The 22,827-nt window shown below is 43.2% G+C and overlaps 1 protein-coding gene across 4 annotated transcripts in view; it reads right to left on the bottom strand.

Moving 5' to 3' along the window:
* TRIT1 (tRNA isopentenyltransferase 1) overlaps window positions 1-22,827 on the bottom strand; it is a 181,590-nt gene that overhangs the window by 50,270 nt on the left and 108,493 nt on the right. The gene's annotated exons all lie outside the window — the stretch shown is intronic.

Raw genomic sequence — 22,827 nt, 5'->3', positions numbered from 1 at the left:
CCGTTGCATAGTAAATGCTTGTTCCTTATGGAGTGAGCCCATAGGGGTTGAGGTAGTACTCTTTTCACTTTTATGTTCCAAATTTGAATGCATTTAAGAATCCATCTCGCGATTTCTGCCTTTGAGATGGTATTACCCCTCCTTGGGTTTGATAAAGCATCAATTGTTTTTTTCGAAAGGTTTTGGTTCCTTCCACATAGCACATTTGGGCCCTTTTATATCAAGTGTGTGTGGTGCCCTTTTTTAATGGTCTTTGGCTCGAAGAAGAAAACCGGTAGATCTAGAGCGATTCAAGTGAAAAGGTGAGATTACTTTTGGCAGAAACTTTGGGTTGATTTTGTCTTGGAAAACCTGGAAATAAAGTTTCTCAATAGTTAGGGCATGTATTTCATTAACTCTCCTTAAGGATGCAACTGTGAAGAGGTAAGCCACTTTCCATGTTAGAAACTGCAACTTGCATTTATGCATAGGCTCAAAAGGTGTGGGCATCAATCTTGTTAACACTGTTAAATCCCATGATGGCAGAGGAGGTGTATGTGTTGAAATTACTCAAATCCTTCCATGAAAGCTTTCATTACTGGTATGAGAATAAAAAAATGTATGTGTTCTGTTCAGAAGATATGCAGCAATTGCTGCTAAATGAAGTCTTATGGAAGTATATGCTTAATGCGATTTCTGTAGATATAACGAGTAACATACCAGTTGCTGTTCAAATGGAGTGCATGGGTCTATATTGCATCCAGGACAGTGTACAAAAAGGGTTTCCATTTTGCTGCACAACACGCCCTTGTGGTTGGTCTCCTGGCTTCCTTTAGAATGTCCATACATTCTGGTGGTAATTGCAAGTACTCAAACTCTACAACCTCAGGATCCAGATTCCAAGGTTGAGTTGTTGGGCATTTGGGTGCCCGACTCTGCCCTTGCTGCGGAGTTAGAAGATCTAGAACGTTGGGAAGTTTTTTGTGATGTATTAGGGACAGTGCTAGTAATGTAGTGTACCCTGGCTGTTGTGCCCATGTTGGAACTATGGGGATCATTTTGAGTGATTAGTGTCTGAATTTCCTGAGTAGCTATTGAATGAGTGGGAGAAGGAGGAAAAGCGTACACATATATATCGGCACACAACACATGGACAGAGCCCCTCTCTAGTGGTACTCGCATAACTGTCTGGTGACAGCTAAGCTGTCAACCAAGACCATTAAAAAAAATGGTCTTTGCTCCTTTCTTCAAACATAAAGTGCACCCCCTTGCCCCTTACACAATCTGGTGTAGACTCTTAAGATCTGCACAGATTAGTGTTTGGTGCATTTCTAGACTACGGTCCACACAAGACCTCATAGTAAGCTGAAGAGCAATATACTACACAAAATACAACAAACCGGCCTTACAGCCGGATCTTAACACACTTTTGATCGTTGCTTTTAAAATGTTTTTTGGTCAGAGTTGGTGCTTTACAAATAAACTATGTTATATGGGAAAACAACAAAGTGTATTTATTTTGGATGAAATGGTAAAACGGCATACATGAGGCAATAAAACCAAGCTACTTCCCACGGCAATCAAGAGGATAGGAAAGATGTGGTAGTATATGAATATCATGATTCTGGGTGGGATAATAAAGTAAAAATCTGAAAAAGTAAAAAGAACCAATACATCAGGGAAACGTTGTGGTTGTTTTACATTAAAAACACAAAAAAGGTTGAGGGGAATGCTTGCAAATATTCTAACCACTGTCAACCACTCTGGGCATCATTTTTCGGCCATTCTGCTTCTATTGATTCATCCCTACCTGATGCAAATTGGTACGTACTCTGCTCATCGTGGGGCTAGAACCTCCCAAATTCCCAGGTGAGGCCCACTCCAGAAACCGGTCTCTGGTTGCTAGTCTACTGTCTAGAGGGGAAATTACCTGGCAGTTCAGACTGGACTGTTCTTATTGGAGCAAGACCATGACTCATTTGCATATAGCAGGTACCTTGTAGAGAGTGGCAAAGTGAGAGGAAAACGATGGTCTGGAATATAGCACGAGTGATAACTGGAGGCTGATCAAATTCAAGCATTTATTCCCTTCTTGAAATATTTACACAGCACATAAAAGTTGGATTAATGGGTTTGTATGTGCAACCAATGTGACAGCAAAGTGATTATAAAAATCATTTAACAAAAACATGTAACATGCCAGGATGAGACATTGCGAGAGGCGTACACTGAAACTTTCATTTCAGATGTCCAACTGTGTGCAATTTAGCTACAATTCCAGTAAAAGTGGCCGCAGTGAGATTATACGGCGCTCCCCTGCTGACCTGTAGTTCTTAACCCAAGATGCGTGGACACCACAGGTCCTAGATTTAATCTCTGGGAGTCTGTGAACGTTTAGACAATTATAGAATATTAACAGATTAATAAATAATAAACACAAAGACAAATTGAAAACGTCAAGAAGCCCTCCAAATATGAAGGAAAGTGAAATTGGAGGCTAAAAATTAAGTTGACATGTTTGCTTGGTTCGTGGGAGAACGACATAGTAAGAAGTATGGAGGATTGGTGGCCTAAATTGGAGCACCAGTATACAAAAATAAAAAGCGAGAATGCATCAGGACGAGTATACAAAAATAAAAAGTGAGAATGCATCAGGAGTAAAAACAAAAAAACACAATAAAATTGTAGAAACCTAGGGCACTGGCTACAAGCAACCTAATAAATACAATTTCGTTTTGTGTCATTTTTAGTGTGAATTATAGAAAGCAGTTAATAGCTTGTGTATTTGCTTGATGGATACTTGTGTAGTTTCGTGTATTTGAGGATCAATTCGTAGAAACTGCTGTGGCTGGAGCCCCGGACTTCCAATAGTGAAGTGGGGATCCACAGACAAGTTAAGAAGCACTGCTGTGAACTGTGGGCGGATACTGGTGGTGAGGTGGGCAGGGTGGAGGATTAAGCTTACAACTTAAGATAAAAGCATGACGAGGGTTCTCTGGGTTAGGATGGGCGACCCAGCAACCAAAACAAGCATTGGTTTTAGGATACATTTTGTACCCTCTGCATTCGTAGTTTACTTCCCGCCCACGCGCCATTTACCTGTTGAGCACTTACAGTGTGTGGCGGCGTCATGAAAGTCATGGAGGCGGCCTCGGGGAGCTGGAATCCAAGCCCCGGTGGCCCTCTCTGCTTCCGAGTCGGGGCGTGTCCGGGCCAATGCAAATCTGCGCTCGGTTCCCGGTTGTCAGCCATAGACCATGGCCGGGTGGGTCGGCGGGAGGCTGGTGATAGGCCACGGCTTCCGCGGGTCGCTGGAGGTCCGGGGCTTAGAGGTTTTGTGCCGATGGAATCATTAAGTGGCCATGGTTGGCCCGGGTGATTTCTTAGGCAGAGTGCCGTCCTGTGCCCGCCTGCATCAAGTGAGGCAGCGAGAAGCCCAGGCACCCGCTCAGCCCCGGAGCAATTTCGGTTTCCATTCCCAGCTATGCTCTCGTTTCCTAGTCTAAGGTTGGATACAGGGCGGAGTTATACTGGCCGGCAGCGGGTGCCATCTTGAGAGTGGAGGTTGTCGCGGGGCAGTCTCGGGTTTCAGATAAGGAAGCATCCCTCAACGGAATGTGGAGTTGTGAAACACACGCGGCATTTCATTGCGGGGCGTAACCAGTCACGGTTTACCGGATCCGTACCGCGTGCGGATCGGTGTATCTGCTGGGAGTGATCAACTTCCCAAGCAATTAAAACGGTAAACGGCGCCCGGCAGGACTCCAGCTTGTACCTGGCCAGTCAGTGCCAAACAGGACAACAAAAGCACACCACCGACTTTCTCCGAGGCAGAGCAGAAATGCCTCGGAGAAATGCAGCCTCCTTTTCGGATTTGGGGGCGTGTTTTGCTGTTGTCTCCTCCCGGAGACTTCTCGCAAAAAACACGCCCCCCGATCCGAAAAGGACGGGGCCTGATAGGAATGACTGACCTCTTCTCCAATGGCTGGCCAGCATTCAAGAGGCCAGCCAATGGAGAACAGGGGAGAAGAGGGGCAGGTTCAAGCCCCTCTTCTCCAAGTCATTAAATCTCGGAGCGAGACTGCGCAAGCGCAGCCTTCGCAGCCGAGACCTAAAAAGGACAGTGTTGAAGAGGTTGTTGGTTGCCATTTTGAAAATAGCTCTGGTGTCAACTGCTATGCAAATGTAGTGCTGAATGTTGTATTTTATCTTGAAAAGATAATAGTAAATCATGGAAAAAGATTGTGTTCTCTGCTGAGTCTCCTTTTTGAGAAGCTGAGTACTGATAAAACTGAAATAGAAAGTGCTACTGATGTTAGAAATCTTTTAGATGTATGTTGTGGTTCTACACAGTTTAAAGAAAATGTCCAGCAAGATGCACAGGAATTCTTAATATATATTTTGAGTGTACTAGAAGATGAAGGAGTAGAAGTAGAAAACTTATTTGGTGTCTCTTACAAATGGGAACATTGTTGTGAAAACTGTATGAACACATGTAGTAGTCATGTTGAATCAGAAAGGTTCATATTTTTACCATTACCAGAGAGTAAATCAGTGACTTTTAGTAAATTAGTTAAAGATGCCAATCACAACATGGAATGTTCTGAATGCAAATCTGACATGTTTTCCACGTTATTTTTACAGAAATATGGTCAGTATGTAATTTTAATGATGCAACGTTGTAGAAGCTGATGGTTCAAAATTGGAAACTTTAATAAAGAAGTTTACAGGACAACAATTATCAATTTCTGGAAAAACTTTTGTTACAGTTGCAATAATTTTTCATGAAGGACCTACTGTAACTTCTGGACATTACACAGTTTATCTTAAATGTGAAAAAAGCTGGACACTGTGTAATGATTCCCAATTGATTTTCAAGCAACGTTTGCCTTATGATTTACCCAATTCTTATTTAATTTTTCTGAAACCTAAATTTTGAAAACTAAAAACTGCATCTGAACAAAGCATTTTTTGTAATTTTAAAGGATTATAATTGAAGATATCACTTAAAAAGGATTTTGAAATTACTATTTGGCCTAAAGGAAAAGTAATAAAAACAATTGTGGACTCCTTTGACAGAAATTATTTTGGCATGTGTGCTTTTGCGACAAGGTTTAAAGACGGTTGGTCTAGAAAAATTTTATTCATCTAGAAAAGTACTTGTAATATATATGTAATATTTCTAACAAGGTATATTTTAGTGAGGAAAGTTTTAGGGCTTTTTTTAAACAATCTTTCAGATTGTTTTTTTTTTTGCCCGCTGTTAAATGATGAATACAATTGTTTTCACTATTTTAAGTGAAAATTAAAAAATTCTGAAAACAGCAAAAAAAGGGCAAAAAATTGCTTTGTAAAATATGTAAAAACATGTAATGCTTTTTGTAATGTATGATTGAATATTAATACTTTTTTTCTTTTTTTGCAGAACTGGAAAGAAAAAAAAAAAACATTCTGTTCCCTTGCAAAATACTTTAAAAAAATTCTCAAAAAATAGTTATTTTTTTTACAAATAAGTGAAAAATATTTGTATTTCTCAATCCTCCCTTTTCATGCTTCCATTTCTTCACCTCTTTTTGTGCATTAAATTTAAAAAAAAAACCTTGGGTGCGCGCACCCCAAAAATAAATAAATAAATAAATCCCCCCCCCCCCAAAAAATTTTTGGGATTTAGTTTTTAAGTGGCTCTTAAAAGAGCCCTTGAGTTAATGGAGGGAAACAGGAAGAGAAAAACGAAAAAAAAGAAAAAACATCTATGGCCTTCTGCACTCATGGGCATCAAATTTTCTCTGAATGAGATCAAGACTGGTCTCACACACAGAAATAAGTTTACCGCAATCAATGCAGCGTGTGGACAACCTCGCAAAACAAGGTGGTCCAAAACGAGGTGTAGAAGAAGGCAAAGGCACCACTGCAGAAGAAGTGCTCGCCTGAACTGCCGAAGATGTGCTCGGCTGAGCTGCTGCAGATGTCGTCGGTTGAGCAGGTGGAGGGTTTGCTCCAGAAGCTCGACGAAAAGTCACTGGATGCATTTTGTCAACATGCCTCAACATAGTGTGAATGCTAAAAGAATACTTCTTGTTGGATTCCCACGTGACAAGACTTTTTGACAAAGTACACATGTAACTTTAGGTGCATTTACCTTTTTTTGTCCCTCTGGAAAAGTGAAAAACTGCCATATAAAGCTGTCTTTCTGCTTCCTGCTCCTCTGCCTCTCAAGAGTGTCCTGGTCACTGTCTGAAGATGGTTGCTGTTCAGCCATTGTCTCTCAACAACAGAATAGCTCCTTCTCCAAAGGAATCAGAACTAATAATGAGGGGAGTAGGTGTGGTTTGGGAAGAATCTGGAACTGAAAGTACTTCAAACCAATCAAAAGTGATGATTCTTGATCACATGACTTGCCATGAGGGGATTGGGTGTGGTGTTGAAACAATCAGAAACTGAAAGTAATGATAACCATAAGAAGTGTTTTATTATGCATATAACCCGAGGTGCGCGCACTGAGCAAGCTCCGAGCGCGCACCTCATAAACACGCATGCGCGAACGCGTAGGAGCGCATGTATATACGTCCTATGCGCGCACGTAACGCGCATACGTTGAACACGCGTATACGCGAACGTTATTGCGCGTAATTTAAGCGTATGCGGAAGTGAACCGCGTGGAGCGCGTATGACGCACACACGCGTACGTACGCATACGTACAGGGTGCGCGCTCCCAGCGCGCACTAGAACGTATGTATGCGTACGTAAGTAACGTACGACGGTATTCATAAAAAACTTACGAAACCGTACTAGGTGCGCGCTCTGAGCGCGCACCCCAAGAATTTATATAAAAAAAAAAAAAAGTGGAGAAAAATTAATTGCAAAAATTAAAAAAAACTGTTCAACTTTATCCTATTTGAAATTTTTTTTAAAAAGCAAAAACAAATAAAAGGATACAGATTATATAAATGGATACATAGGAATTTTATTTTTAAAATAAAAATTTTTTAATTCAATAATTCAAAAATTAGCATTAAAAAAACCGAACAAATTCACTGAAAAAAACCAAAGGTTTCACACACGTTAGTTAGGAATTAGCATTTAAAAAACCTTGCAAATTCACTGAAAAAACCATAGGTTTCACACATGTTATAGTTAGCTGGACATTTCTCTCATACAAAACCAATGAAATTCCCCCGTTATAGTTAGTTCAGCTAACTATAACTCGCGCCCCCGCAATGCACTGCTGAGGACGTCACATATTACATCACTCATGACATGGTCAGTGACATCACTCATGACATCATCCTTGTGATAGAGTGGCAGACCTCCTCTCACCCTAATATAACCTTTGATACACACATTCAAAAATAGAGAATAACATTTTCAAAACAATGGACATACCAATACCAGTTACAACAACCTCTTCAGTAATTCTAAGATCCACATACACATCCACTCATTCATCAACAGTCCTGTACAGTCACTCATACATGTACTCACTCATCATATGTACTCATACACCTATACATCCTGTTACACAATGCCTCTCATCCACAGAGTTACTGACACACATAGTCACTCGTGAAAATAAAGAAACAAACATACATTTACTTGCATATACAGTTATACACACACCACCACACTTACTTCTACGGGAACTTACACATACTTAGTCTTTTAAACAATCACTTATAGAAACACATACTTATTCATACAGGAACTCTTTCAATCTCTCACTCTCACATATACTCAGTTATATACACCAATAGTCACATATACTAGTTTAAAACATATGTAGTTACTCATAGAGACACTATTGAGACAGTCATTCACTCACTAACACACCCATACACACACTCATCCACCCATACAGTCCTGCAGACATGCTGTCTTCAACACATACAGTGAGTCACTCATTCATGCACCTATGCACTACGTAATACCCCCCACCGAACCATACACACACTCACACTGATACTAAAAAAAACAACTAATAACCTATATAAACACCCATGTAGCTACTCACCAACCCATGCAGCCACTTATACACAAAGTGAGAGACTGATAATGATATTTACATATTTAAACATTACTCACTAAGCCATGTATTCACTAACATACACTTAATCAGTCAGTTATACAATCAATTTTTCAAAAACAAATCATCCATTTAGACACTTATATACCCATTTATTCTTCCATCGACCTTGAGATATACATATATAAAACATATTTAATTTTCAGAAAAACAGACATTCACTGGATGAGGTCATCAGTGATGTCATTTGAGATGTCATCAGTGATGTCATGAGTGATGTCACTGACCATGTCATGAGTGATGTAATATGTGACGTCATCAGCAGTGCATTGCGGGGGCGCGAGTTATAGTTAGCTGAACTAACTATAACGGGGGAATTTCATTGGTTTTGTATGAGAGAAATGTCCGGCTAACTATAACATGTGTGAAACCTATGGTTTTTTCAGTGAATATATATATATATATACACACACACAATACACACACACACACACACACACACATATATATACCTTGTATACAGGAGGAGGGAAGCATCAGAGGCTCACCTTATTTAAAAAGATTACGAAGGACTGTCTGTCCCACAGCCGTGTCAGTGTTGTCTGCAGCATCCAGACAGTAGTGTCTCGTAAAGGTGTGTCTGCTGGACCATGTTGCAGCTCTGCAGATGTATTGAAGAGGCACCCCAGCAAATAGCGCAGTGGAAGAAGAAACCTTCCTGGTGGAATGCGCTTGAACGGTTCATGCAAGTGGTTTTCCAGCTTGTTGATGGCAAAAAGCAATAGTAGTAGAGATCGAGCGTGCTATAGTTTGTTTGGTGACCGGATGACCCTTTCGCATCCGTCCGTAGGCCACAAAGAGTTGGTCATTCTTACGAATAGTAGCTGTTCTTTGAAGGTAAAACTTGAGACATCTCTTGACATCCAAAGAATGAAGCGTTTTCTCTGCAGGAGTTTGAGGATTTGGAATTTTGTTTTTTTTAAACAACTGGATCATTGAGGTGGAAATCCGATGGCACCTTGGGGATAAAGACCGGATTGGTGCGGAGTAGGACAGAGTCTTTAGTAAATTGAAGAAAAGATGGTTTAGTAGTAAACGCCTGCAAGTCACTGACCCGGCGGGAGGATGTAAGAGCCAGGAGTAGCGAAGTCTTCCAAGTAACATATTTGAGACTGACCTTATGGATTGGCTCAAATAGTGGTTTCATGAGCTGTGCCAATATAATGTTTAGATGCAAAGGTGGAGGTGGCCGACGTATCGGAGGAAACATTCGAAAAAGACCCTTGAAAAATTGTTGAATTACTCTTGACGAGTAAAGTGAGTTGGAGCCATCTTGACGGAATCGTGAGATTGCTGCTAGGAAAACTTTAAGGGTAGAGTACAAGAGGCCTGATTTTGCTATGTGTAAAAAGAAAGGCAAAAGTTGTTCTGGCTTGGAATGTATAGGATGTATTGGAGCATCATTGCACCATAGACAGAAGCGTTTCCATTTGAGTTTATATGTTTTCACAGTTGACCTTTCTACAATCTAAAGGAATGTCCAAATTTACAAATTCATAGTGCTCAAGTTCCAAGCCGCTAAACGTAGAGATGCTGGATCGGGATGACAAATTTGGCCGTGTTCCATGGTCCGAAGATTTGGAAGAGGGCGAAGAATGATCGGGTCGCACTGCGAGAGGAGCAGGAGTTCCGTGACCCAGATTTCTCGAGGCCACCAGGGGGCTATTCGAATAATCTGACAGGGTTCTTTCCTCATTTTCCACAGAACCTTGGGGACTAGAGGTATTGGTGGAAAAGCGTAAGCATATTTTTTCGACCAGTTCATCAAAAAGACATTCCCGCGTGACTTTGGTTGGGGAAGCCAACTTGCGTAGAACAGGCATTTGCGGTTCAGATATGGTGCAAACAGATCCAGATCTGGGGACCCCAGAATTGAAAAATGGGATCCAGAGTGGGTTGGTGCAATTCCCATTCGTGATTGGTCGTGGACGATCTGCAAGATTGTTCGACACTCCCGGAACATGAACTGCTGTGAGGACGATGTGATGTTGAATCACCCAATTCCAAATTTGTTGAGCCTGAAAGGACAACAAGATGGACCTTGTGCCTCCCTGTTTGTTGATGTAGTGCATGCACGTTGTGTTGTCCGTACGGATCAGCACCGAGCCTCCTTCAATGATGGTTCGGAAAGCTTTCAGAGCCAGAAAAATGGCCAGTAACTCTAAAAGGTTGATGTGGCTTGCCTTTTACAGTCAGTCCTTGTAAGTGGGCGCCCCAACCCTCGAGAGATGCATCGTCGCGAGAGTGAAATTTGGAGTGTCCGCCAGAAATGGATGCCCTGAGGAGACATTTTCTTCGCGAGTCCACCATAAAAGAGCTCTCTTTAGTCGATGTGCGACTCTGATTAAGTCGCTGAAAGTTCCTGAGCCCATTGTTTGTCCAATTCCTCTTGGACAGGTCTCATTTTCGGGCAGCAGTGAGGGACTAGAAGAATGCACGAGGACAACAACCCTAGGAAAGGATTTCAACTGTCGGACAGAAACGGACTCTTTTAGATGGATAGAAGTCGCTAGATTGCGAAGACGTTGACGTCTTTCGTGTGACACAAAAGCTTTTGCTTGCTTGGTGTCTAGAATGGCTCCCAAGAACAGTCTGTTTTGAGCTGGGATAAACAGATTTGTCCACGTTTAATGTGAGGCCCAGAGATTGGAAGAGGGACCTGCAGAAAAGAGTTTGTTTGGATGCCAGTTCGAACGACTTTGCCTTCAGTAGGCAGTCGTCTAAGTATGGAAAGATTTGCACTCCTTGTAGACGAGGGTAAGCTGCCACCGGTGCAAGGACTTTTGTAAACACTCAGGGAGCGGAACGAAGGCCGGATGGAAGAACCTTGAATTGGAAGTCCTTTCCGGCTACTCTGAATCTGAGAAACTTTGTGTCTCGGCAGTACGTGAAGATGGAAATAGGCATCTTGAAGATCTAAAGTTGTCATAAACTCTCCTTGGTTTAGAAAAGGAAGCACTTCTTGAAGGTACAACATGCGAAAAGTTTGCCTTTTGATATATTTGTTTAGGGTACGTAGATCCAAGATGGGGTGCCAGTCTCCCGACTTTCTGTATGAGGAAGAACTTTGAATAAAACCCCCTGCCCTTCTGTAGTTTTGGCACCACTTCGATCGCGCCCTTTCGTAGTAAAATTTTCAGCTGATTCAAAAGTTCTTTTAGGTGAGCAGGAGGGGGACCTTTTGGAGGAGAATTGAGAGGAATCTTTACGAATTCCAATGCGTGTCCCCTGCGCACAATATCCAGAACCCATTGATCGGTAGTAATTTGTGACCATTATGACTGCTGATTCTGAGAGGAATAGCGGTTTTGTCCTTGTCTGTACGGATTAGAATTTCCTCGAAAGGAAGAAGAGGAGCCACAACATCTTGCACCTCAAAAATGTTGCTTTTTGAACTGTAAAGTCCCAAGAGCACGAGCAGTGTCCGTGTCCTTTTTAATTGTTTGAAGGGCATCGTCTATATGCTGGCCAAACAATGATCCACTGTCGTAAGGCATGTCCAGTATTTTTGTCTGTACCTCCTGACTGAAAGACGTGGCCCGTAACCAGCCCTGACGCCCGAGGACTGCTGCACCAGCCAAAAGACGGAAACCAGTGGAAGATACATCAACAGCGCAATCGATAATTTCCGAGGAAATTCTTTCTCCTTCTTGGAGAATTTTTAATGCCTCTGGCCTAGAAACTTCAGGGATAATGTCTATAAGAGATGATATGTCTGGCCACATTTGGCGGTCGTAATGGCCCAAGATAGCTAAAGAATTGGCCACACGAACTGTAGTTGCAGCCATAGTGGAAAATTTCTTTCCAATACCATCCAGGCGTCTAACCTCTCGATCTGGCGGTGCAGACAATGTAGACGATGGGTTTCTGGATCGACGCTGAGCTGCCTGAGTAACGATGGAATCAGGCTTTGTTTGCGAAATTAGACAAGCAGGAGAATTTGGAGGGGCTTTGTATTTTTTATCTAGCCTAGGAAGGATAGCTGGAATGGAATGAGGATTTTGCATTAGCTTGAGGCCTTCTTGCCAGATAAAATCGATAATTGGAATACAACGGACTTGTTTTTGAGGTTGATCCTTAAAATCATACAGGAAACAATCTTCCTCTCTGGTGGTCATAGGAAGGTGGAATCTTTTAGCTGCTCTTTCCATGAGCAAATGAAAACCACCAATGTCGACCGGTGGAGAATCCAAAGGAGCTGGATCAGCGGGAGATGGCGTTTGGATTTGATAGTTGTCCCATTCAGAAAGAAGGGATCCGTCATCCAGCTCACCTTATTTTTTGTCACGGTCATCATCCTGCTCGTCGACAATGTCTTCCTCTATGATTTGAGGAACTTCAAACCAGATGAAGGCTGCAACAGACCAGTTAGGGGAAATAGCAGGGATTTGATGGACTCCCCCAAGAGTTTGATAGCATGTATAAGAATACACAGGACCCAAACTTTCAGATATGTACACAAAAGCATACAATACCAGGATGCTCCTGCCCCCCTCCACTATAGAAACAACTAATGTTCTCCAAAATAGGACGGGGACCCGCTATATGTTAGGTTGTATAGACCGCTCTCACTTCTGAACATTGAATATAGAATACTGAACTAAACAACTTCCAACAGGATTCTCCCTTTAAAAGGGGACAAGGTACACCCCAACCAGTCCTGGGTTATACATGACAAAAACACACATCAATTTGTGCAAGTTATTTAAGATCATGTACTTGGTCCGGGGAGGGGGAGATAGTGTACCTGCAGTCGCCTCACTCAATATGCTCCTTTTACCGTACTGGTTTAAGTTACTGATAAAGATTGGTTTTGGAAACACTAGAACGAAATGGATCCATTTTTTTTATATGCACTTGCCCAGTAGCAAGAGTCCAAACCGGTTGCACTCTCTCTGAATAATGGCCCATTAAGAGAGAACTTGGAGTTGCTCACTCTTCCCAATGTTGTTCGTGATTTCAGTTGAACCTTTGGCAAGCAAACTAAGCACGGGGGGATGAGAAATTAAACTCCATCATGGTACACTTGTGATATCGATGTATGCATATTATACCCTTTATTATCCAAGTAACCCAACAGCTTCCCTTCCTGAGTTGATTAAGACCTTCTTGGAATTTGTAGAAATGTCCGGCATTAAGATAAACTGGGACAAAACTTTGCCTATTCTCCGACACCAGTCGAGGGCACAGACCTGTGTGATGCCACCGAACACCCCTCTAAGATTTGAAACAAGCACTTAAATATTTGGGGATACAAATTTATCAAGATAGGGATAGACTTCATGGGGGCAATCTTGGGAGGCTGATAAAAAGGATCACAGAGGCACTTCACTTCTGGTGAAGATGAATGTCGACTTATGTCTCCGATGGGTAGGGTCTCCATTTCTAAAACGATTAAAATAAAAAGGAATTTCTTAAACTAATTAGACTATCCTTACAGGTCTTACCTTGGGTAATGTAGGCAGGGGTGGTAAGAAAAGAGGTTGAATGGACTTAACCAAGATGTAGAAACCCTTAGAAGAGGGTGAAATGGAAGCTCCAAACTATGAAGACAAGACTGCTGCAACAGGCTTCTAAATGCATAGAAGACTTGTAGAAATATGGGTGAGTTGGAGCACAAAATAAACTGCATCCGCTAGAGAGTCACCAAATAACAAGCAGAGTGACCCAAAGTATCTATATAATAAGTGAACCGGAAGGGTTCTATAACAGGCTGATTGACCTAAAGCACAATATATAATGTGCAAAAGTGAGCTGGAGCCAACGTATGCTAACAAACTAGGATGGAGGTGCCATACGAGCCAACTACGGTGAAACAGGCATAAAACTAATCACTGTCTCTGCCAAATGTGCCAAAGCTACCGTACTCCGTGGACTGTGGTGAAGATGCAATAAGACAACTGGGCTGGACTCACCATAATTTGAGCATCGCAAGTTGGAAGCTCCAAATAAATTACAAGAGTGTTCCTTGATATAAAGTCTCAGCACTGAAATCTGTGGTAGCCTGCAGGTCAAAGGTTTCAGTCTCCGCAAGCTAAATCGGTCTTCCATCCTTCAGAGGCCGAAAATGTAAGTTTAATTAAATCGAGTAAGAAAAATAATCGGTTACTTATAGCTCAAATAAACGCTAAAAGTGTGATTTGAAACACTGTATAAAAACAAGTTATTGTAAAACATGCGGATTGAGCTGAAGGCGCTGGGCTGGAGCGGTTATACGACAGAAGTAAGCAGTTTAAGTCAATATACAATAAATGGATTGAGTTACAGCCACCATAACAGACTGATATGAGAGCACACTGATGTGGAGTCAACATTTAACAAGTAGACCAAGAGAGATGTGCCATAGAACAGAACAAACCGAGTGAGCTGGCCTCACCCAGTATGGAGTGGATGAAGCTTCAGCCACCATATAACAAGCAGGTTGAGCTTCAGCCACCTTATCAAGAGCAGCAAAATCTTAAGCCAACTTAACCTTAAGCCACCACATAATGAGCAGCTCAAGCTTGAGCAAATATGATTAAAAGAGTCACCACAGACAGTGCACAGCGGAAGCTAACATAGAACAAGGGATTTAGCTAGCACAGACTAAAGTGGAGTAGGCTTTTATTGAGTGGACTCAGGTGGAGCTTCTAATCGGCCATAATGAGATCAAGCATTAATCAGGGAGACTTCGCTGCAGAGGCCATATAACAAATATTTCAAGCTCTAGCTGCTATTTGAGGAACAAAATAAGCTGCCACTGCCATATAATGAGTTGACAAGGCTGGACTCACCATATAATGAGTGGACTGGGTTGAAGTCATCATAAAAATGCTGACTGAGGGGGAACAGCAAGATGAAGTACAGGTACTGGGATATAATGAAGCGGTCACGGTTAAAATGCCATTTAATGAGCAGACGGAGCTGAAGAGGTATTTAATAAGTGCAGAGAGGTGGCGGTGTAATACAAGTGAACCAACCAGCAGGTGCAAAACAGGGTTCAAAAAGAATGACAGAATGCCCAGCATGAAATAAAATGAGGAACTGGGCTGAAGCCATTGCGTTCAGTACTGTATTGAAGAGGTCTTGAATGAGAGGTTGCTTCTAATGTCGTCCTGAGACCAATGACTCCATTTAGTGTCAGTTCTCAGTAGCTTTTCTTCCTGTGTATTCTCAGTCTGCATGCACCTCTAACCAGAGGGACTCTTCTGCCAGAGCACTCCAAGGCTGGGGCTTCCAATATCAAGGCTTCTAGGGTTCCCAATTCTCTCTAGGTCAGAGGATGGCACCTTCAACCTAGGTCATTAGCTCTTTCTCGGAGGTCAGGGCCTTTAACCTCGGGTAGTCCTTGCTCTGTTGTCAAGACATGCACTGGGATTTTCTGCCGGTCTCAAGAAATCCTTTGTACTCGTCTGTATAAGACCCCCTCTACGACTTGAAACTCTGCCTAATACCCAAGACTTCCTTATTTAATCCAAATAAGGTCAGTGTCTCCGTCCTCAATGACTATGGCCTACAGCAATTTTTTTGGTAGTGCCAGCACCACTAATCACAGGGACCCTCAGCCCTGAGTGCTCTCTCGGTCTACGGTCACTTCCAATCTCCGGGACCCTGAAGCCACTGGTACTCCCTCTAAGGGAATAGTCTTTAAATTGTGCGGTAGGCTCCCTAGTGGGAATGAATGGATGTCAAGGGAGGGCATGAGGCTATGGACAACAAGAGTACTGGGTCTGTCCCTGGGAAAGCAGACGCGCTTCATGCTATAAAGCAGTGATGTGATTTGGTGAATGTAGGAAGGTGGAATCTGACTAATGGTTGCCCCCAACTTTTTGCCTGGTATTGGAGTGGTTTGGCTGGGATTCTGCTATCCAGGACCCCAGCCTATCTGTTTTCTCCCTAAAACTAATGTGAAGTACCCTAGGTACAAACTAATTGGATGCTGAGGATGCCCTGACAGTCCCTTGTAGATGGTACCCTAGGTACCCAGGGCATGGGACCCTCAGTAGGCCTACCAGGGCTGCAGCACTTATTGTGCCACCCTGGGACAGCCATACAAACTGACACCACCAGACCACTACTGTAGTCTGGGTAAGGTGGTGCTAGCACCCCTTACTGGGATATAGGTACCCTATATCCCACCCCATTACAACACATATACTCTCATAGGTCACCCCTATAGCAGGCCTTGGTAATCCTACAAGGCAGGGTGCTGAGGTATGTGTGAGGGGGGGACCCCTACGTGAGTAGGGCCTCTCTGCAACCTTCGTAAAATCATTGCTGGGTTGTTTGTAGTGTAGCCATACCATATACTCTTAACCGCATTATAAGTCTATCGCGATAACGCGATTAACTTGAGAATGGCTACACAGAACCATATCGTGTTTGGTGTCAAACATGTAGGAATCATACCCCCAGTCCAGCCATGGGCATGAGGGTACGATTCCCCCCTGCTAGAGGGGCGATATGGGAAGAGCGGTAGAATTTAGACACCAATTTAAAAGTGCACAAGTAACACAAAATGGCTACTGCCCGCCACCTACACGACCCTGGCTGGCTGTTGCTGGGGAAAACCCCAGCCTCGCCAGCTGGACAATAGGGCTCCTGTGGCAGGGAGGTGCTAGCATCTCCCCAGATAGGATAATGTGGATTGGAACAGGGTGGGTGCACCAAATGTCCTTTCAGAGTTGCACGTAGGCAGCTGCAGAAGCCTCATTCTGCATACACCGCTTGGAACCGGTTCAGGGGCATCCTGCCCCTCGCCCAGGTGGGAAACACACAAAGGGGAGATGGTGTAGCCACCCTTTCCCGCCTCACCTACCATTGGTGGACGCTACTCTGGACACTCCCCTAATCTTGGGGGTAAAAGTAAATAACGTGGCCCCAGAGCCTCAGATTAATCTTGAACTTTACAGTCTTGACCTTCGACTTGCTGCTGCCCAGCTGACGGAAGAAATCTCCCTTGGGATAAAGGAGTTATCCCCCTGCTTGGCAGGCACATGAAACACTGCAAGTCACCCGGTTGGAACTTCGCTGCTCTCACGAACTTCGACGACTTCCAGAAACCTTGAGGTGGGTTTCCAGCGCATCCCAGAGGCCAGTGAGTGTGCTCAACGAGTTTGGGCACCGTGGACCGCGTGGGTGCCGAGATCCCCAATACCCCGAGACACCAGCCACCTCTTGCATAGCACACGACCCTGACCAGTGGGGAAGTTGTGCTTTGGCCCGTTTGAGCCAACCACTCTACAGCAATTGTGCCAAAGACCAGCGCTCTAGCCCCCTCCGGTGGCCCGTGGGTGCCCTTTTACGCATGCCAAATTGCCGCCTCCCGTGGTCCCTTGTCTCTCGACTTGCGGGCCCTAGCGGAGGTCTATCTTTACAAACAAGAGTTCCCCTGGTTGCTCCAGGCCTGCTCTACAGTCTCCTTGAAGGAGATCTCTCCCAGACCTCGTGGGTCTGCACTGTAGCAGATTTGTTCATTCTTCGTGGGTTGCGGTTGCCAAGGCTTAGTGGATCCAATCCGGACACTAACCGCAGCGACCCTCATCCGACGTGGGACAGTCGCCCTCCGGAAGCTGGCCTTCCTTGAAGCCTCCCGGAGCCCATGGCTGCAGATCCAAGCTACACCACTTTCCACTTGAAGCACCCGACATCGAAGGGCTCTTTGCTTTGAGCCTCCTGGTCACTTTGCCGTGACCCAGACTCTGTCCCCTCTGCTTTCAGGTTCTTCTCTACAATCTTCACATCTTTGATCTTCATGGCATCATTGATGCTTTTGGCTAGCAGAACTTTTGACTATTTTCCCATTGAAAATCAGCCCGCGACCCGACAGCAGAAACGACCTATGCACCCGGCTTCCCTGGGGCAGGTAACAGTGGTACCTCGGTACCCTCGTGGTAGTGGGCTCTTCAAAAGCTTAAGTCTGAAGTTTTAACTTTGTACTCCTGCTAGAAGTATTTTTAAACGGTTTATTTCCAACCGCGAAATTCTCTATAGGCTGTAATAGAGATCCCGATAGCAGCTACTTGCACTGCACGCGCCTCCCGTGGGTCCCCTTCCTCATAACCTTGGGTGGTTTTGTAGGGGCCAGCGATCCTGAATGCCCTAGGCATTGCCTGTAGAATTGTTGTGGTTCTTATACCACTTTTTTAGTATATGGTTTGGTCCCCCCCTGGGGCCCAATGTTAATAGTGCTATTTATTGTGTCTATCAATGCTTGTTTGATATTGTAACTTTGCCACAGCTTCATAAAGAGACTGTGGGATTCTGTCTAGAATAAAAACATATATTTGATATATATACCTGTGTGGGCTACTCTTTCATTTGGTTATTCAAGAGGTTATTATGGTAAAACAAGCTTAACACTCCTTCAAGACTTAGCCTGAAGGCTGCTCTCCACAGCTACCACTAGGATAGCTTTCTTTAAAGGTTGTCTTAAACCTATCATCAATAAGAGTCGAATTGGACTGGTGCAAGGTGTCCCTATCACTAGGAGACAGCATATACCAGGCCAACTTCTCACAGTGAAAGAAAGAGTGGTTTCAAGCCACTCTGTACTGAAAGCAATGTCTTTTGAAAGTCACTAACAGGGAGTAGGTGTCAAAAGGGGCTTCAGATACTCTGAAAACTGCCTCACCCACTTAATTTTGATAAAAGAGCATATTGTGGACAATTTCAGAGTAAAAGACATGCTAATCGCACATTCACAATCTGGTATTTGCTGTTTTTAGATGGAATATGGGGACATAACTGCAGTGTTTGGAATGTTAAATATGTTCATAGCTGCTAATTAATCTTATGAATTTTGTAACACCTTAAGCCATTCCGTTGCATTTTGGGACTTTTGGCTTTTAATAGTGTAAGTATATGCTAAATATACCGGTCATTCAAAACACTGTTGGTCAGCCTGTCTCACCTGGTAGCACTTCCAGCACGCACGATTTACCCTCTACCCACCGAGGATGCATGGCCCTGCCTAACCCAGCCACTAACACCACTCTAGTCCTGCACAACAGGTGGAAATGTATGCGGATTACCATTACACTTGGCGTCACTATACCCAAACATGTCGAACACTTCAGCATGCACAACATTCAACACTAATACTCGTACATGATGGAGGCGCTGATTGCTATATTAAGCTAAGGAACAGCCTGATCAGAAACTTCTACGGTTATTTGTTTTTATGCACTTCATGTTTCTGAACTCCGGGTTTTAGGTTGATGCTGTTCCCAGTGAAGCTTACACTGTTTATTGCTTTGCCGTTTAAGATACAAACCAACTGCTTTATCATTTGAGATATAAATCAAGAGATATGCAAGCATGTTTCCGTACTTGGGTATATTTGAGGATATTAAGAAAAAAAAACATTAAAAAGAAAAAGATGGTGGTTTATAAGAGTAAAGGCTGCCCATATAGGTTTGATAAGCTATGCAGGACACTGATGCAATACTTTGGTGTATGACATTGTAAATACTCGGCTGCCGTGCATTAAATGGGAAATGCTGAAATTGCCAACCAAAGATCATGATCTTGTAGATGAGGACATAACTGCATTTTTATGGACAATAACTGGGTTCCATGGTGACTTCGTTCAATTCACTCAGCACCGGTGAGGTGGGATAGAACAGTCATTATGTACCCAATATTGAAAAGGTAAAAAAAAAACTGGAAATAAATGGTCCTTTGGCTGGCAAAAAAAAAAAAAAAATTAAAGGACTGGCTGTGAATCACATACTCACGACTGGGTCACTTAGCAGTGAGGTGTGCCAATTACAAAAAATAAAAGAGAACATCATTTTGCCACATTGTCTGAAACCCTCTAACGTCCCCCACACAGTTCCTATCTTACAATCTATTTTTAATTTCACAAATGAAATGTATTAAAAGAAAAACAAAATATTGGTTTTAGACTATTCTTTATAAAGGTTTACCTATCCCGTGATGTCACTTCAAAATGCTTGGTTTCCATTTTGCATAGCGTCTAGTTATTGTTGGGTATTTAAAACCAGTTCTGCTTGTCAGTTTTCGTCCTGTAACTTAATAGGCTTGCATTCTGTAGCATAATTGTGAGGAATAAGTTTATCATTTTGGGGGCCTTGATAAAACAGGTGAAGACTACTGATCTTGGGTAATCTCTCAGGCATTCCCTGGTTGCGAGTGCTCTCTCGCAAGGTGGCCTTCCGTGTACACTTCTGGTGCTGCCCCTGCCCTGTGCACAGAGCTGACTCACCGGGCGCGGAGTCACGTGGCCTGGCGCGCTCCGCACCTGCCGCTTCAGAGCGCTCGGCTGGCAGCTGTTGGGAGCGGCTCAGGTTTCTTAGCAGAAAGAAGGCCAAAGTGCGCAGACTGAACTGCAAGAGCAGAACCACGCGGAGTTATCGACACAAACAGTGGGCTCGTGTTTGATGTGGTAGGGCCGTGGCCAAAGGTTTGGGGAGCAAGGGGGAAGTGCTGTCAGTCGAGACCAAGGGTACGTGGGTGAGGCGGAGGAGGGGTTGGGGGGCGGAAAGGGGGAGGAGTCGTGGCCCGAGGGCAGTGGAAGCTGGGGTTACATCAAAAATATTAGACGGGAAAGGGTGTGGTGTGGGTAGAAAGTAGGGCCAGTTAGGATCCCAAGCAGTGGGAGCAAAGAGTCTACGCACCGGGTTTTAAGTGGGTGGCATCAAATAATTTCCCCACAATGTTTTTTGTTGTAAGTAGCGCCTGACAGTTTTATTTTGTTGCAGAAGTTTTTGTCCGAGATCTCTTTTTTCATAAGGTCCCATAGTGCTAGAACGAAGAGCAAAATGCAGAGAAAGCGAAAATATAAAACTGAATTTACATACTAATCAGGTGAGTAAAGTTTCTTTCTAAAAGATACAGGATTGGAGATAATTCTAAGATCCTGAGGCAGTGTTCAACAGTGAAGGCGCGAGATAGGAAAAGGAGCGACCTCCAGATCAACGTTTATGAGTACAAAGGATCCACAATAGAACAGAGACTGGAAGAGCACAATTTTACTGATAAAACAGTATTGCACACAAATTGTGTGTGGAAATCGGTTTTCGATTAATATTGACCATCTGTGCATCACCAAGTAAAGCATCTTGATTAGCCTAATCCTATTAACATCCATGTTTCCATTACACTTTAGAATAACAAAAAAATGAGCTACATTTTTGCTTCCCTAACTGTTGAATGTGTATAGTTTAATTAAAAGTATTTACATTTTAAGTGTTACAAAACATCCTACATCCTTTCACATTCCATGAACCCCAGCAGATTGTCACATAGTTCACTTTCCTTTTCTGTCTCTGACAGCAAAGTGAAGTTTGCAAACACCAATCCCCATGTTAAAAAAATAAGCAGCAATTTGTCACAAGACATAGCGTGACATTTGACCAAGGTCTTTGAAGCTCAGCAAATGTGTCAAGATAAAGAATTTAAGGCATCTTTATTTATTGCTTGAACTTTGACGACCCACCAAAAATCTGTTCTCGACCCACAATATTGGAAATACTAATCTTGACATAAAAGAAAAGAGGAAGCCTTTATGTACAGTATGATTTTACAAGTTCTCCCAACTGGCCAATAATTTTAGGAACAGAGTCCGCAAAGGGTAGAAGGGACTCTAGAAGGAGGTGTGGAGAAGTACGGATGTGGTGTGAGGACTAGTAAAATCCCAAACAGACTTTGCACAGTCAATAAGAGACAATGCTCAGTCACAGGTATTTAAACAAGAATAATTATACACTTTTAAGATGCAATTTAATGAGCTCTCCAAAAAGCGAAGTCTAATGCGGAAACCATAACACCAACACAAGTGTAGATGTGTGCACTGGATTTATGGCTTTTGGCACATATACTGGGAATAACGTGCACTTGTAAAATTAAGTGCATGTACCTGCCCCCATCATTTTGCTGGTAGTAATCTGCCAATATATTTCTGTGATGTAATGCACAGATTTAGGCCCAGATCTCTGTACTGGGGTGAATGTATGTCATTGTTCTGCATTCTGTCCATCAATTATTCTTTTTGCATTTGTCACCCAGAGTGGGACGGGTATGCCCAGACAAGGGTCCCGTGCTATCCATGCCACTGGAGTCAAGCTATCCTGGCTGATGAGGGCTGGAAGCCCGAAACTGGTCCTAGAATGCTTGTTTCCAGTCCAAGGAGGACTTGGCCTGGCAGTTCGGGCTGGACTGTTCCCATTGGGCGCAGGGTCAAGACTGATTTGCATATGGCTGGGTCCAAACTGGAATGGCATGGTGAGCAAAGAAACAATGGATTTAGGCCCAGATCTCTGTACTGGGATGAATGTATGACATTGTTCTGCATTCTGTCCATCAATTGTTCTTTTTGTAGTGCAGTGTTAATGCATTTCATGATTGTGGTATTATCACATTACTATAAATTACCTTACTGATGGAAATCAGTCAACTGCATGTTTCTCACTTTATTATGGCCACCCATACAAGGGCTGTGGAACAATTAAATGATGATCTAGTGTGAAAAACAGACCTCCAGCTCATACGGGCGATGAGGTAAAAAACGAAACAGGCTAGCAATAGTAATGTAGTATAGAAAAAACTGTCCGTCAAGGGCTAATAAACGACATATGGGTCTTGTTGTACTCCATGGACAGGCTTCAAGAAAAACCGGGAGATGAAGTGGTTTTCAATGAGTGTGAAGCCTTCAGCCTGGGAGAAAATCAAAAGCTATGCTTAATGACTAAGTGAGTTGCAATGGCTGAGATAGAAGTGCAGGCAGGATTGCATAAGGTATGCGGCAATGGGGATAGGGTCGTCT

The sequence above is a fragment of the Triturus cristatus genome, chromosome 3_2, assembly GCF_964204655.1.
Source record: "Triturus cristatus chromosome 3_2, aTriCri1.1, whole genome shotgun sequence".
Lineage (NCBI taxonomy): Eukaryota > Metazoa > Chordata > Amphibia > Caudata > Salamandridae > Triturus > Triturus cristatus.
The sequence above is the reverse complement of the archived record's forward strand: the minus strand, read 5'-3'. Positions and strand labels throughout refer to the sequence as shown.